This window comes from Halichoerus grypus, chromosome 14 (assembly GCF_964656455.1).
Source record: "Halichoerus grypus chromosome 14, mHalGry1.hap1.1, whole genome shotgun sequence".
Taxonomy (NCBI): Eukaryota; Metazoa; Chordata; class Mammalia; order Carnivora; family Phocidae; genus Halichoerus; species Halichoerus grypus.
Genome location: NC_135725.1, coordinates 14,985,429 through 14,998,754, shown reverse-complemented (window position 1 = coordinate 14,998,754; position 13,326 = coordinate 14,985,429). Strand labels below are relative to the sequence as shown.

The window sequence follows — 13,326 nt, the reverse complement described above, 5'->3', positions numbered from 1 at the left end:
ATTTGATAAGCAAAGAAAAGTAAGACCTACACTTAACCCTGCTAAAATCAAACAGAAACAGGAGAAATTTATTGGCTTGAGTAACTGAAAACGACAAAAGATAATGGCTTCAGATAGTGTTGTTCCAGAAATTCACATAATAGCTCTAGGATCTGCTACGTCTCCATCTCTAGATTCTGAGTTGATTCTCAGGTTTCTCATGACAAGGTGTTTTTCATAATCTCTTGCTTAGGAGGAAAGGTGAGCACCTCTTCCCAGTAGCTTCTGAAAAATTCCCGAGATTAACTCTGATTGGACACTTTATGAAAATCAATAGCTTTTTCTCTGTTTAAAAATAAAGTGGAAAAATATATCCATTTATAATACAGACAAAACAAGAAAATTCTTAGACCTGAATGTAGCAAGAATAGTATAAGACATAAAAATTAAATTATGAAATCCAAAAGAAATACATAAAATAGCTTGAATAAGAACTAACTATAGAAATGTCAGTACCTCCAAAATTAATATAAAATGTTATGCAACTCAAATTATAATCTCAATGAGCTTGTCTATGGAACCCATATAAAATGATTCTGGAATGTATGTAGAAGAACAAATCTTGGAGAGTAGTCAAGAAATGTATGAATATTGAATAAGAACAATTAAGAAAGCGAAGTGGAAGACTTCTAGATACTAAGATAACTATAAAGTTACTGCAGTCAACAGTGTGTGATATTGGCACAGAAATACATAAACATATTAGTCACATACGATTGAGCATTCACAGAAACATCAGTATATATGTGGCTTTAATCTAACTTAAAAAGAGTGACTAATTTAATAAATGGTGCTAATGTGATTGATTATCCAGAAAGAAAAAAAACTGGATCCGTACTGTTTTTTAAATATTGGAAGGAACTGTAAGAGGCCGTTTGTATAAATTTGGGGTAAGGAATTTAGGCTTTCCTAAGTATGGCAGGAATCTCAAAAGTCATAAAGGAAACACCAGATGGATTTGGCTATTTGTAAATTACGTATTTTTATGGTAAGAGATAACCATAAACAAAATGAAGAGGCAAATTCAGAGACATATTTATAAATTAAGTGTGGATTCTTTTTTTTTTTTTAGAGACTAGCTATTGAAGGATCATTGCATATAAAATTCACTGTGGAATTCATAGGGTCACCTCACTGTATACAACTGGAAGAGAAATTTCAAACTTTCTCAACCAAATTACTGGAAGAATTTCAGAGTTAAAACTTAAGCTTGTATTACCAAAAAAATACCTTTCCGAGGAAATGACACTTTCAGAAAAAATATGAAACTTAATTCAAGTCTTTACTTTAAAATAAGTAAATGCTAAACAGAATGCTATTAGTTGGAAAATATATGGAGCAAAAGAAGCACAAAGACAATGGAACATAATAAGATCTCAAAATGTTCTCTCCCTGATTTTCTTTTCCTGTCAGAAAGACAAAAGTTTGGAAGGGTCAGCAGACTAACACTTTTGACCAAGGAGGAATCTTAGAAATGTGAATCAATAAAGAGAACATCTTGTTTTTCAGCCTCAACTGTTGCGGTGAAAAGTAGCATCCTGAAAAATATAAAAGACATATACCACAAGATCAACAGGTATAAATAACCACTTCTACCCTCCCCCTGGAATCATGAACAAAACATAGACGTTGCTGTAACAGATATATTTTGAAGGCAGGGATTGTTTTGATAAATGGGGAAAATCCTGTAGGATCTCTTCCCAAGGAAACTAGAAAAAGATAGTGTTGGCAAAACCTACTTTCTCAGGAGGCCATGGTAACTGTGAGCTAAGATCATTTGTCTCTGAGGGGAGGTGGCAGAGGGTTGTGAGATCATTCACTTTTGAAGGACTTCAGTCGATGAATGCACTCAGTCTGCCCTAGATTCGTTTCATTAAGAGAGAACGAACCAGCTCACATTGCCAAAATCAAGTTCATTTAAGGTAACAGGCCAGGGATGTTTCTGACCATCTGCCTCTCTAATAAGGGCATGTTTGCCATCTTGGTGGCTAGCACAAAAATACAGAAAACAGCAATTGTTGAAGAGGGTGTGGAAAAATCCGAGAACTCTTTTACCTTGCTGGTGGGAGTACGCACTGATACAACCAAGCCGAAAAACCAGTTGGAAGTTCAAAAGATAAGCGTGTGAATGTTTTATGACTCAGCAGTTCCAGTCCCATGTTTGTATGGCCGGCAGAAAGGTACACATATGTTCACCAAAACAATGTCCATCAGAATGTGCATAGCAGCACCAGTCAGAATAGACCCAAACTAAAAACTACCCAAGTGGCTTCCATCAGCAGAGAAGAATCATAAATGGTGGTGTATTTACCTGATGGAATACCATAGCAGTGAGAAGGAATGAAATAAAACTGCTCACAACATGGGTCGGACTTGGGAGCACAAAAGAAGTCAAGCCCAAAAGAGTACAAGCTGTGTGATTCCCCCATTTACAATTCAAAAACAGATAAACCAAACAATGACATTGGAGGGCAGGATTGGGGCACAGAGATTGGAACCTGGAAAAAGGCACAAAATGACGGGGGGGGGGGGCGCGGTGCTCCAGGATGCTGGTGGTGTTCAGTTTGTAAACATGCATTAAACCTTAAATTCGTACTTTGCGCAGCTTTCTGTATGTATGGTTTAATAAAAAGTTTCCCAGCAAACTTGTGTTTGTAGTTTAGAACAGGAAGCAGTAGGGAGGAGAAGGAAGCAAGTTCACTTTCTTTAAATGGAGAGAATAGTTTATAAACATTTTAACCAAAAACACAAACAGCAGCTTCCCAGGTGTAGAATAATTGGGTTCATGTTACCTCGCCCAACCGCTGGGGGAGAAACAACACCTCTGATTCTTAATTCAAAACCGAAGGCAATTGCTGTTTCTGCTCCAAAGAACCGTTCTGATATCCCAGGCTACATTTCTCAGTTTTCTGAAATTGTTAACTAAAGAGGGATCACCTTATAAATCATTTCACCGCCCGCCACAATTTTAACTTTGGAGAGCCTTTTCATACACTTTTCCGTAGCCCATGAAGGCCCAATGAAGTAGACTGCCAATACATACTTTGGGAATGATTGATCTGAGTACATGCTGAATGACTTTATGTTCCAGACACTAAGCACTGCTAAGACAGTAGCTGAAGTTCTGCCTTCCAAAGGGGTTGAAACCCTCTTCCCAAGGTGCTGGATTCTAAACCGCCCTGTTCTCACCTACCCTGAGGTGGCAAAGTCCTTGGCGATTCTAAACAGATGGATGAAGGTCAGAACAGTTAAGAGTTACACTGAGACCCAGTGAGGACCACAAGGCACGGAATGCTGGAAAATGGTATAAAACAGGCCAGGTTAGCACAGAGGCATGAAAGAATAAAGACTTAGGAGAGGGACCAGCTGTGCAAAGAAGTAAATTGGCAGAACTATACAAATATACTTGATCAAAAAACATTCACCCTGCCATGGACTTTTTACAAAACGGAAATTGCAAAGGAATTGTCAAAGGCACACCCACCTTATTTGCATGAGGAGGGAGAAAAGGAAGCTTGAACTTTTTATGGCCAGTCCTAGAACAATTAAAAATATGTATGTATAACTATATATATATACTCACACATATACACAATTGTCAATATTTGCCTTTCCCTTAAAGAGCTTCTGAAGTTAGGGATATATTTTATTTATTTATTTATTTATTTTAAAGATTTTATTTATTTATTTGACAGAGAGAGACACAGCGAGAGAGGGAACACAAGCAGTGGGAGCGGGAGAGGGAGAAGCAGGCCTCCTGCTGAGCAGGGAGCCCAATGCAGGGCTCGATCCCAGGACCTGGAATCATGACCTGAGCCGAAGGCAGACGCTTAATGACTGAGCCACCCAGGGGCCCCAGTTAGGGATATATTTTAGTCATCTATTTTATGCCTGGCTTAGAATAGGCACCTGAAAACACTCATTAAGAACTAAACAAAGTGTTTTGTAGGTGTGGAGAGCTTCTTAATCATTCAGTGAATGATCCTTGACTTTTAAGGTTTTATAGGAACAGTTTTTGTTTCCTATTCTCAGTTGCCAGATTTTGTTTTAATTTAATTAATGTCAAGCTTCTATAACCTGATGTTTGAAGTCAGAGTTCATTTGTCTAGTCAGAGAGTCTGAAGATCACCCCCCTCTCTAGACCAAATCCATGAATTTTATGACAGAGATTTGCCATCCTTAAGCCTTTCTTCACCTTTGACGTGAGTTCACAGAAGTAGAGAGAATTTATAATCTCAAATACATGCAATACTATATTCAGAGCATAAGCATAAAAAGAAATAGAAAAAAATTAAGATTTTATTTATTTGAGAGAGAGCGTGTGTGTGTGCATGTGGGGGGAGAAACAGAGGGGGAGGAAGAGAGACAAGCAGAGTCCATGCTGAGCACAGAGCCCAGGGTGGGGCTCGATCCCAGGACCCAGGGATCATGACCTGAGCTGAAACCAAGAGCTGGATGCTCAACCAACTGAACCACCCAGGTGCCCCCAAAATTGTATTTTTGTCAGCATTCTATCCACATCACATCTTACTCTTCTTCCCAGGTAACAACAAACAACAAAATCAATAAAAATGTACATGCACAATCCACAAGATACTGAATTTTGTGCTTATTATCCCTATGCATGATTCACGGAAGGCTAGTATACTGGTTTACACCATTGTGTTCTGTTATGTAACTGCAACATAATTACATTTGTCTAACATCTCATTTATAAGCATTAAGTTATTTCCAGTTTTTCAGTAAAAGAAGAAAGAAAGCTGGAGTGGACAATGCTTGCCTTCTTGTGCATACGTGTGACCATTTCTCTAAAGGAATTGCTGAATATCAAGTAAGTGCAACTTCAAGTTTATTCAAAATTTCCAAATTTCATATTGGTTGTACCCTTTACACCCTGAACAAGAGGGAAAGCAAGGTCTCATTTCTCCAAATACTCACCACCGTTTGTATTGTCAGACTTGTAAATTGTGACCAGTCTAGGTAATTTAGGGTGCTTTAATATGTACTTCACTGATTATTACTGAGGTGGGTGATGTCCCATATTTCTTGGCTTTTCCTTTTTGCTTTTCTGCCTATTCATAAACTTTGCTCATTTTTGGGGGTAGGGGAGGGCGGTACCGATGATCTTTTTCATACTGATTCGAATAAATTCTCTTTAATTCTGGATACAAGTCCTCTTTCTGTTACATGTGTTGCAAATATCTTTTCCCACTCTGTGGCTTATTTTTGCTTTGGGTTTTTCTTTTTTTTTTGGCTTTTTGTTTGTTTTTGCTTTTTGCTTTTGTTTTTGCCTTTTTTTTTCTTTTTTTTTTATTATGTTATGTTAGTCACCATACAGTACCTCATTAGTTTTTGATGTAGTGTTCCATGATTCATTGTTTTCTTTTTTTTTTTTAAAGATTTTATTTATTTATTTGTCAGAGAGAGAGACAGAACACAAGCAGGGGGAGAGGCAGGCAGAGGGAGAAGCAGGCTCCCTGCCGAGCAAGGAGCCCGATGTGGGACTCGATCCCAGGACCCTGGGATCATGACCTGAGCCGAAGGCAGACGCTTAACCGACTGAGCCACCCAGGTGTCCCGATTCATTGTTTTCATATAACACCCAGTGCTCCATGCAATACGTGCCCTCCTTAATACCCATCACTGGGCTAACCCGTCCCCCCACCCCCCTCCCCTCTAAAACCCTCAGATTGTTTCCCGGAGTTCATAGTCTCTCATGGTTGGTCTCCCCCTCTGATTTCCCCCCCTTCATTTTTCCCTTCCTTCTCCTAATGTCCTCCATGCTATTCCTTATGTTCCACAAATAAGTGAAAGCATATGATAATTGTCTTTCTCTGCTTGACTTATTTCACTTAGCATAATCTCCTCCAGTTGATGCAAATGTTGGGTATTCATCCTTTCTGATGGCTGAGTAATGTCCATTGTATATATGGACCACATCTTCTTTATCCATTTGTCTGTTGAAGGGCATCTCGTCTCCTTCCACAGTTTGGCTATCATGGACATTGCTGCTATGAACATTGGGTGCATGTGGCCCTTCTTTTCACTATATCTGTATCTTTGGGGTAAATACCCAGTAGTGCAATTGCTGGTTCATAGGGTAGTTCTATTTTTAATTTTTTGAGGAACCTCCGCACTGTTTTCCAAAGTGGCTGTGCCAACTTGCATTCCCACCAACAGTGTAAGAGGGTTCCCCTTTCTCCACAACCTCTCCAACATTTGTTGTTTCTTGCCTGGTCAATTTTTGCCATTCTAACTGGTGCATTTTCTGCACCTGGTTTAAGAATTTTTTCCTTATTTTTCTAAAAATATTTTCTTTTTTTTTTTTTAAGATTTTATTTATTTGACAGAGAAACAGCGAGAGAGGGAACAGAAGCAGGGGGAGTGGGAGAGGGAGAAGCAGGCTTCCCGAGGAGCAGGGAGCCGGATGCGGGGCTCAATCTCAGGACCCTGGGATCATGACTTGAGCCCAAGGCAGCCGCTTAACCGACTAAGCCACCCAGGTGCCCCAAAAATATTTTCTTCTAAACATTTCAAAGTTTGGCTTTTTTCATTTAAGCTTTATTCTACCTGAAATCGATTTTCTGAATGATGTAACTTTGGAATGTATTTCAGTCATTTCATATATACTTAGATGGTTTCCCTAAGTCCATCCTACGTATTACCACTAGGTTTCTGGCACTATGGGTGGGGGGATGAGAGACAAAGAGGCCAAGTTCTAAGCTCTTGATCCTTATTTTGACTAGAAACATAATTTTATATATTAAGATGCTGCCAAAATTTCATGTGAATTAAGGAATATACTCTTGAAACTGCTACCATTATGGAAACTATACAAGCTTTGAATTGAGTTTGATATAGATATTCATCCTGGATTAAATTCTTATCAGCAGAATGATCTTAGATATATCACTTCCTTTTTCTGAGCCTCATTTTCTACAAAAAGATACTGTCAGTAACTATTCCATGGTTTGTGTCAAACTAATCATTTAAAAATGCCTACTACATTGCCTGACACAGAAGATATTCAAAAACTGCTAGAGCTTTTGTCTTCGGCGATGCAACAGCAGAAGCTTAAGAAAAGTAGAACAAATCAAGATGCATGCTTGTTTTTCTGATTTTAGCAAAAACATGGTGATGAAAATGGGAATAAATACCCCCAGATTTTGGAAAGCAGCAATGTGAATATCTGTTGAGATTATATGACCAGCTTTCTTCTGTGAGACCTAACATTGGCCCTGAATGAAATAAACATTTTGGCTTTAGTCATCCCTGGCAGGGGTTAATCCTAGGGTAGGAAGTGGAAATTCAGAGGTTATGCCTGGGGCAAGTGTCAGAAGGTAAACCCCGTCTCTCTAGGACTGAGAGAAGGCTAATTTGTTTCTTTGTTGGACCAGCCTTAGAGTGGGCAAAAGCTAGAGTGAACGGTTCTAATGGGGATGGGGGGGGGGGGATGGCACCTGTCCATAGGGAGCAAAGAGAGCAGGGAATTGGTTAAGGATGCGGGCCTGGGCACAGTCTGGGCTTAGGCAGTAGGTGACAGGACTTGATTTTGGGGGGGGGGCGTGGGGGGTGGTGCAGTCCTTTCCAATATCCCCAAGCCTTCAAGTAAGCTTTCTTTAGAATTACCAGTAACTCTTGGTTGTGCCATTGACAAATAGGTAAATGCCAACACTCATCCTTGGGTGTAAACATTATAGGAAGAAAGTAGTGACTGCTTGTCTGTCTCAGAGTGGGCAGAAGAAGTGACAGATGCTACTAGAAAAGTCACTGTTTCTGGTGAAGTCAATGACATGGTCAGCTGCCGATATGTATGTGCATTGACAAGACAAAGAGGTTGGAGTGGGAGACACATAGTGACTTTCTGGAACACATTTGAGTTGCTACCCTTGGAGAGTTTCCTGAATGCTTAGGATATACTTTGACACTGGTTCTAGGGAAAGAGACAGGCAGCTAATTTCTAGCTGGAGTCTGGGGCCAAAAAAATGTAAGGCAAAAAGGGCTTATTTGATGAGACCTGCATCTTATAGCTTAAACAAGTGTGAGAAGACTGAACAGATTTGCAGACTGAGGAGATGTAGGTTACCAAGTAGAAGTTAAACTGGGAGCAGACAAGCCACAAATAATATCCAAACTAGAAAATCTCAGACATTTCCTTTTTTTTTTTTTTAAGATTTTATTTATTTATTTGACAGAGAGAGACACAGCGAGAGAGGGAACACAAGCAGGGGGAGTGGGAGAGGGAGAAGCAGGCTTCCCGCAGAGCAGGGAGCCCGATGTGGGGCTCGATCCCAGGACCCCGGGATCATGACCTGAGCTGAAGGCAGACGCTTAACGACTGAGCCACCCAGGCACCCCTCAGACGTTTCCTTTTGCTAAAACTTCTCCTGCTCCTCCAACTAGATCCATCCATCAAGCAAACCTCTAATTGATTGTCTGCCCCATGCCTACAACGATGCTGGACACTGTGGGTACAACAGAAAGCTAAGCTGACTTGTTTTCGTGGAGCTTGCAGGGAAGTTGGGGAGATTGGCATTAAAATGATGACCCAAACCAGGTGCTGGGGCTGGGAGGGAAATATGACCAAGAGAGCATAAAATGATTCCAGCCCAGTGAGTACCTGATAGAAATAAATAAACTATAAAGTCTTGAAACTATGAAAGTTCGTGTAGTAAGTGCCTTTTCAAATCAGAAACCCAGAAAGACTTTTATTAAGATTCATTGAAATACACCTTTGGGAGCTTAGTCATCTCACTTAGCTGGAAAATTCATTCATGCCATATGCTTTGGTCCCCAGGGAGTAATGGCAATGGTATGATGCGTATCTGTGTAGCTTCCTGGTGGGGCAACCTGATAGTCCTATTGGGTTGAGGTAAACTACTCTCAATAAACAACTTGAAGGTAAGAAGAAGACTACAAAGTTTTATGATTTTTATTGATTTTGGCTCTCTCCGGGTAAAAAATGTGTATGATGGAGAATCAATTGCTTGCATCCTGCATTTTTACTCTTATCTTAAGAGAAAGCCAGTGATGTACTCCCTAAACAGCTCCCTCTTGCTATTTCTGATTTAAGTGTACATAGTCAGGTGCTGTTTTGTTTGCTTAAATTATGAATCTTGGGTTTTGTTGGGGAAGTCCTGTGTGATTCTGAAACATTAAGTCATGTATCCACCTAGCTGGAGGGCCTGGAAGCATCTGTAGATTTTACAGCCCAATTAGTAATTATGTAGATAGTAAAATCCCCTTCTGCCTCTCAGAAGTGGTTCTGATTTCTTATCCTGTTGCCTGGATTGATATTACACCTTCATGATAGGCTTAACTGGGATGAAATTAGAGAATTGCAATATGGAAGTATATAAATGCCTTTCTAAATTTTGGTGTAAGATTTCTTCTTTGAAAACCACTTGAGACCAGACACATTCTGTGCTCGCTCGCATCACACAGTGGATAATGTTTCTAGACTGGTCTTCATCTTCATAATGTGACAAAGAGCCCCAAGGGGTTGTAGCTACAAGAAGGGCAGGAAGTTATCTATAGATACTTACATGTAGCTAATGTCTAATTCTTACAACTCTGCCTTTTTGCTTCATACGTAATGACTTTTGGGACTTCACTCATCTTAGATTATCACTGATGCATAGATCCATATACTATCAACTGTTCTACAGTCATAAAGAATTCTGTGTGTGGTTTCCAGATGATTATTTTAAGTGTTTATGTTAATATAAGTGATTTCAATACAATATTTTGGTACACTGCATCGCTTCAGATTACAATGTATAAAATATATTACTTCCAGATAAATACATATAATTAAAAGTAACTCATAAATGACCAAGAAAAGTTATCCCTATTTTGCTTTTAAACTTCCTTTTCCTTGTTTTATCTATGTTTCTAAAAATACATAAAATGTAAATTTATGAATTATACAAAAAGCTTATAGTACACTCTTTAATTACACCTTAGGAGCACAGTAAAAGTGAAAATTAGCATTTTATAATACAATGTGTGACAATAAAAGTATAGAATCATATTTGCTCTACTGCTTAGAAAAAACAACAAAAACAAGAGGCTAGAAGGATACAGTTCTTTAAAGAAAATACCAGATAAACAGATTCCTGTAGCGTTCTAGTCATCCCCATTACTGTTGAGTACACAGAAGATTTGACAGTTTTTTTACAGAGAAAATATAAGAATAGTTTCAGTTTGACACGCTGTCATGGGGATAATATAAATAATTTCAAAAGCTTTTACAAGAAAGGACAAGCAATCCAATTTATTTATATACATAAATCCAGCATTATCTGGAAAGAAAGACCCAGTCCTGACACTAATTCTCAATGTCTCTGAATTGTTTTAACTTCTCTGCTTCCATTGCTATGTCCTAGTGGGGAGGTCATTACCTAGAGCCTCCCCTCACCCACTGCCCTCCCCATGTGTATTAGACCTCAGATATGCTCTTATCTCTCAGCTCTGACTCCAAGTCCTTTATGATACAGCTCTCCTTAATCCTTCAATCTGAAATACATGGCCTTTCAAACTGTCCATTTTATGTTCCTTATATGACTTACCTCACTACCACATTCAATTAAAGGACTGTGTACTTAGTGCTGGGTACTACACTGAAAAATATATTTTTTTAATTGCTATCTTTTTTTTTTCCCTCATAACATGTTATGGACTGAATTGTGTTCCTTGCCCCCCCCCCCCAATTCATATGTTGAAGGTCCAACTCCCCCGTATCTCAGAATGAAATTGTATTTGGAGATGAGGTCCTTAAAGATGTAGTTAGGTTAAAATGAGGCTCTTAGGGGGAGGCTGTAATCTAATATGACTGGTGTCCTATTAAGAAAAAGGAGAGCCTTTTCCGTCTGGGCTGCCGACATGCCATCCAGACTGAGGAAGACCCGGAAACTTCGGGGCCACGTGAGCCACGGCCACGGCCGCATCGGCAAGCCCTGGAAGCAGCCAGGAGGCCGGGGTAGTGCTGGTGGCATGCATCACCACAGGAAACTTCGACAAATGTCACCCAGGTTACTATGGAAAAGTTGGTATGAGACATTACCACTTAAAGAGGAACCAGAGCTTCTGCCCAACTGTCAACCTTGATAAACTGTGGACCTTGGTCAGTGAGCAGACACAGGTAAATGCTGCCAAAAACAAGACTGGAGCTGCTCCTATCATTGATGTGGTGCGATCGGGCTACTACAAAGTTTTGGGAAAGGGAAAACTCCCAAAACAGCCTGTCATCGTGAAGGCCAAGTTCTTCAGTAGAAGAGCAGAGGAGAAGATTAAGGGTCTTGGGGGGCGCCTGCGTTCTAGTAGCTTGAAGCCACGTTTGGGGGGGTTCATTAAATACTAACAAGTGCTAAAAAAAAAAAAAGAAAAAAAAAAGGAGAGACGCCAGGAATGCGTGCACATAGAGAAAAGGCCGTGTGAGATGGTAGCTATCCACAAACCAGGAAGAGAGGCCTTGGGAGAAACCAACCCTGCCAATACCTTGGTCTTGACCTTCCAGCTTCCAGAACTGTGAGAAAATAAATTTCTGTTGTTGAAGTCACCAGACTATGGTATTTTGTCATGGCAGCCCTAGCAAAGCAATACACAAGTGTATTTAGCAGGTGCGAGAAGAAACCGGTAACATGGTAAAAACACCAACTTGCCCTAAAATTAAATTGTTAATACAGAAAACATAAGAGCTGATATAAAAATGGATTTTGAAGAAATCTGCCCTCCTGTCCTTTTCTCTACCTTTCTAAATCTAGCGCAGCTCAGTTCTCATCACCATTAAATCTTCCTTGCTGTTCTAGGTGCCTAGCTCCTTTCTCTGAACCTCTTTGAGCATCTGTTATTTCCCAGACCACTGAAAAGAAGTATATTTAATACCAGAACCTTGTTCTTATTCTAAATTCTATATATTTTTTAAAGATTTTATTTATTTATTTGAGAGAGAGAGAATGAGAGACAGAGAGCACGAGAGGGAAGAGGGTCAGAGGGAGAAGCAGACCCCCTGCCGAGCAGGGAGCCCGATGTGGGACTCGATCCCGGGACTCCAGGATCACGACCTGAGCCGAAGGCAGTCGCTTAACCAACTGAGCCACCCAGGCGCCCTAAATTCTATATTTAAAACAAATATAAGTGCACCTCTCCATTGGAAGCTGTGGTAAAAAGAAGGTAGACAGAGCCCCTGCCTGCTGGCTCAGTCCACCACCCATCTTTCCCTTCTTCCCCACTCACAGCACCGAGTGACACCTGGGACACCACAACATGAGACACGGGCTTCAGTCGCCCCGAATTACATCACACTTCATTATTTTCTTAGAATGTTCTCATGAGACAAGATCTCTTATATTAGAACTGAGGCTATGCCACACACTTTAAAAAAAACACTTCCTACATTAGGATGATAGACAAGGACAGGAACTAATAGTACAGTTTAGCGGGGTAGGATCTTTAAATTGCTTGTCAAATGAATTTGAACCCCATTAATTTTTCTGAATTACACAAGAAATCTTCCACCCAGTCTGAGAATCTAAGAATGCAAACAGAATGGGGTTCTGTTTGGAGTTGATGCGTTTTGGCTTCCTGGCTAAGTTGCACATGGGTGTCCAGTCAAGTCCAGCTCCAGGATATTTCTTTAGCTCGAGCCACTGGAGTGATGAAAATGTATATCTCATTTTGTGCAGTTTCTTCCCTGAGACACTTCCAGAGCCCCGTTCCGAATATCAACATTTTGTCCTCAAGACTTTGATTTCCTGTTTTTGTGTAGAAATCTCTGAGGTCTAAATAAGTTGGGATTATTCCAAATAGGTCTGTATAAAATAGACAAAAGTAAAATTTTAAAAGGAAGTCATTTTATCACTTTTACCTTTGCTGCCAACTTCACAATAATTTTGTTTTGCATGAAATGTCTTGTTCAAGTTCGGCATATCCGTTATAGAGTTTATAAACACACACAGTATGTATGTACATATTATATACATGTGTCATATGTATATATGTAATTATGGAGATATATAATTATACACTATATAATTATTATGGATATAAAAGTCATTTTTTTCTTTTAATTTATTGACAAGTTTGTTACTATAAAGATTTAGTATAATTATGCTAAATTTTCACTAAAACGACTTCTGAGTCATTAGCGAATAAAATATTTGAATGTTTATTTCAGTTTTTAAAAAATGTTATGTCAAGGGGCTCCTGGGTGGCTCAGTTGGTTAAGCATCTGCCTTCAGCTCGGGTCATGATCCCAGGGTCCTGGGATTGAGCCCCACTTCGGGC

The 13,326-nt window shown here is 39.7% G+C and overlaps 1 pseudogene; it reads left to right on the top strand.

Moving 5' to 3' along the window:
• Window positions 1-10,883: 10,883 nt before the first annotated feature.
• Window positions 10,884-11,384, top strand: LOC118526499 (large ribosomal subunit protein uL15 pseudogene; annotated as a pseudogene).
• The last annotated feature ends 1,942 nt before the right edge of the window (window positions 11,385-13,326 follow it).